This window comes from Lynx canadensis, chromosome D4 (genome assembly GCF_007474595.2).
Source record: "Lynx canadensis isolate LIC74 chromosome D4, mLynCan4.pri.v2, whole genome shotgun sequence".
Taxonomy (NCBI): Eukaryota; Metazoa; Chordata; class Mammalia; order Carnivora; family Felidae; genus Lynx; species Lynx canadensis.
This window is the reverse complement of record NC_044315.2, coordinates 22,201,104-22,205,858: the sequence shown is the minus strand read 5'-3', so window position 1 is coordinate 22,205,858 and position 4,755 is coordinate 22,201,104.

Here is a 4,755-nt window from a genome sequence, read left to right as displayed (position 1 = left end):
AGGACCAACCAGAAGGGTCCTTGGCTTTGCATAGAATGAAAATCAAACTTGGGTCAGCAGGAAGTGAGAACAGAGTTTACTGACCATATAGAGAGCAGATATAGACGGAGTGTCTGGGAAACTCTGGAAAGGAGCACGAGTCTTGTCTTTGTTTAGAGTCTGGGGTTTTTACTGAAGATTGTGGTCTGGTGTACATGTTCTCTCAGGCATCAAGGAACCAGTTAGAACAAAGATGAGGGCCCAGGTGTTTCTCCTTGGAGCCAGAGAGTCCTGACCTGGAGAGGTCTAGCTCCAGTGGTCTGGAATATGCATAGGATGGCTCCATCTGGCCCTTTCTTAGATGTTATCTATTGTAGAGAAATCATTAACTCCTTATCCCTTACTAAGACATACACTATTTGAATTACAAGGCATGTGTAAAGTAGGGGGGCGTGCAGGTCCTAGCAAGAATAGAAGCAGGAGGAAAAGAAGCAAAAAGCAGATTTTTATGGAGTCCTTCAGTTTCCCTATCTCAATTTCAAATGGGATTATTATAAATATTTGTGGGAGTTTTGGACAGTGACACTCTCAGTTACTGATAAATGTCATGCTACTTTTTATATTGGGAATTCACACTAAGAATTAGTAAAAGAGAAATATGATTTTCCCCCAGGACTAAATTTCTCTGAATCTACTGTATAGTTTTAGAGTTCTGAAACAGATACTTTTGGTTTCCTCAAGCCCACATTACACCAGTGATCACATATTTGTTCCTCACTCCAATTCTGAAAGTAAATAAGAGATTAGAGTAACCTTTGTACTTGTTTCCTATAGGTGGGAGGTGGAAGAGATGGGCTTTATAGCTGTAAGTTCTACTTCATTAAGCACAAGGTATAGGCAGAAAATACTTATTACCAAACAGCCAATTTACTGTGCTCAATTTTTAATAGAGATAGAAAGTAAATAATCTATATGAGCAGGGGTCTTTCATCAATATCTACATTAAGAAGTAGATATAGGGTATAATTCCACCATGGATACAAGTCTCCTTATTACCAGGTTTGCAATTCAATTACCTGAGGAGCCTAAAGTACCATTGATTATTCATTGGATTCTGGGATGGGCTGGCTACACAAGCATTCATTAATCCCTTCAGTGCCCCAGGGCACCCAGAATAGTTTCAGCTCCAAACAGGTCTCTAGTTCAAGAGTTTAGCCAAAGGAAAGATGCTTGGGTTGGGAAGTTTTCCCCCATATATAACATGTAGCACATCGTTTTGGATTCTGATTCAAGTTCCTGCTGTTATATCCTTGACCCTTTTTTTATGCCCTTTTCCTGCAGAAATGTTTCCCTGCGGTTGTTTTCTCTTCTCACACTGTATCCACATTTCCAGGTACTAAAAGGAGCTATACATTTGGAACCCAAGATCAGAGCACGAGTTTCAACAGACGTTGTGGCAAATGTTGCGACAATAGTACAGACATTGAAATCTGTATTGACCCAGAAATTGACTGACCTCCTTCTCAACCTCAGCAGGACCAGAGAGAAACCCTCGAACATCCTCTTTTCTCCTCTATACAACGATGGCCTCTCTCCTCCAAGTACCATCACCCTCACGAGTCCTCAAACCTGGCCACACGTTTAGTCACCCAGGGAGCTTTTAACGAATACAATTCCCTGGGCTCCATCCCAGACCTCTGGGACAAGGGCCCAGGCTGGATATTTTAAAAGGCTCCATAATTAATTCTAATGTGTACCTAAATTTGAATACCACAGTCCTAGACCAAGCCAGATGCCAGTAAATAAGCCTAGATTCCTCCTTCTTCCTGTCAGGAAGAATCTTAATTGGTCAACTAAAACACAAATCTGCCTTCTAAATTGTTCTCCTCCAACTTCTCTGTGACTGACTTAGAATTTTCCTTGCTGTGACCTTGTAGTAGTTTTCTTTCCTCTCATATTCTCTTTTCCCATTATGGTGCATTGTTCTTGCTGCAATGGGGTGATCTTTGTAGTTTTGCCAGCCATCACTTTTCTTAAATATCTTGGGTGATTCATCAGAACTTTAGGACACAGTGATGCGGACTCTTTATTTTCTGATCACTACCTGCTATCTAGCTTCATGTTTTGTCACCCTCCTCCCCACCCCCATACTCTCCATAAAACCAAATGACTTTCTTGTGCTCTCATGTCTTTGCCTCTGACTGTCCATCTTCCAGTTCTGCTCTTAAGCTGACAACTGCATTTTGTCAAGCTGAGATAAAGTCCTCTCTCTCTGCACATGCTCTCTTTGCCATCATACCCTGTGCCTAACTACGTTATGCCACTGACATACCAAGTTGACACAAAAGTCCTACACTGACTGGAGCCTGTTGATCTTGCTCAGACCTATACTTAAATGTGTGCCCTGCACATAGTAAGTGCTTGATAAGTCAATGTCAAATGCATGGAGAATCGAATAAATGAATGAACACATTAAATCATAGCCTGTTATCCCTGGAATCATTTTCATTGAGGCTTCTTCCATGTCAGTGCATAGTTATCTGAAAATATGTTGTTGAAGAAATGGTAACGTCAAGATGGCAAAAGCCTTCTGAGTATAGCTTTCAGGAGGATGTTAATGATGATATTTATTTGAGCCAAGGTTAAATTGCATACACAGGTCGTCTACCTTTTTGCATGATTCTCATAAAGAAGGGGGGGAATAAACAGGTTTTATGGCTATAATTTTCCACTGTAAAAATGTATTAGCTATCTAATAGAGAGGAATCTGTAGCCAGTTTTGGCACAAATGACTCTTGGGGTGACAATGGCTTTACTACCAGACCCTTGGCCCTGTTCTAGGTAGTTGTCACATAAGGAAGCTGGCTTTTCCATAACCTTGAATTTTGATGGTGTGTAACACCATAGGTTGGTAAATGGACAATCTCCATAGTTCCTTGGAATGTAAAGGTTCTTTGAATTAGTTGACATATACTACTGGGTAAGTAATATAAATATTCTGCCTAGGTCTCTTGCTCTAGGGAACTAATCTGTGCAAGTGGTTTGTCTTTTGGCCACCTCTGTCTGTTTAACCTGACAGAGAACTCCCTCCACACATTCCTTTGCCCCTGCCAACAGAGCAGAAGCTTCACCTTGACACGGTGTGGCGATATGATTTGCATTTCTGGAAGTTACAGAATATTTGAATAATAGGATCATCATTGTCAGATGCCGGGTTTAGCATTTGCCAACAGGAAGCCTGACTCAAGTTTCCATTTTAAGGAGATTTACTTACTCCTTAAAATAAGTGCTTCTAGAATTGTCTGGATGACGTAGGTGTCAATATTTGATAGGAAGCAGCTCAGGATAGGAAATATTACTAAAGAAAATGTGGTGTCATTCTCCCTAGATTTTTTTGTTTAAAGTAAATGTTTTTTAGGCTTACATAGAGCCCTGTTAGGGCCAAATGGTTAACCTTGAGAACCCCATAGAATCACTTACCACCTTAGGGAAAACAAATCTCTCTTTTCTTCAGAGAGGGGAAGGTATATCATTACTCTGTATGGCTTCCAAATGCTGGACCTGTCCTTTTCACTTTTCAGACTGTGGTCTGTAAAAATAATAGAAACATAGATTTGGAAGGGAGAGGAGGCCTTTGGGGCTAATCATTCCCACCATTCAGGAACCATTTCCTCAACCACTTGGGCAGGGAACTACAATGCCTCATCGTAAACCTTTTCAGTTAGAAGGAGCTCGTACTCACTGTTCTGGAGTTCACACACATTACTGTTGCTCACCTTTATGTATTAGAAGACTCTTTCTTGTAGGGATGTCTGGATGGCTCAGTTGGTTAAGCATCTGAGTCTTGATTTTGGCTCAGGTCATGATCTCATGGTTTGTGAGTTCAAGCCCCACATTGAGGCTTGTGTGGGTACTGCAGGGCCTGCTTGGGATTCTCTCTCTCCCTGTCTCTCTGCCTCTCTCTCTCATTCTCTTTCTCTCTCTCTCTCTCTCTCAAAAATAAATAAACTTAAAAAAAGGAAAATTATTTCTTGTACTAAGGTGACAATGGAAAATCTAAATACCTCAGCCCATTTTGGGATTGCTTGTGGCCATATAGCCAGATGAGAACCTGAGGTGAGTGTGTAGGTTACCTGCAAAAGAATGGCTCCTCCCCCATAGTCCAGAGTTTCCTGGAGCAGGAAAGGAGGTGAGTCTTAACAGAGGTGAGTCTTAACATGAAGGGGTTAAACGGCTTCCTCCTCTCTCCAAGGCCAAAGAGGAAGTTTGGCCTGGACCTGAAGTGTGGAGACAGTACGAGACTTTCCTATGGCAAAAGGTGAGGCTCCTCTGGCCATGTGGTGGCCACATTCATCTTCCAAATGAACAGACACAGAAAATGCCAATAAAAAGGGCACTGACAATGAAACTATGACGTTAGCTCCACCTACATCGGGGATCCTTCAAGGTCCTGGTTTACCTCGCTCTTTGCTGGAGTTCAGACCCTAGTGTTCTAGGTGCTGTTGCAGAGAAGCTGGGGAGTGAAGCTGGTTGAGTACTTTCTAATAGGGCCATGAATACTGAAGCTTCTTAGCTACTGTGATCTAAGGCATTTTTTCTTCTTCTTTATATCATCAGTGAGGTATTGGCAGCTTCTGGGCTTTATTATTTCTTTTTTTTTTTACATGTTTATTTATTTTTGAAGGAGAGAGAGAGCGTGAGTGGATGAGGGGCAGAGAGAGAGGGAGACACAGAATCAGAAGTGGACTCCAGGCTCTGAGCTGCCAGCACAGAGCC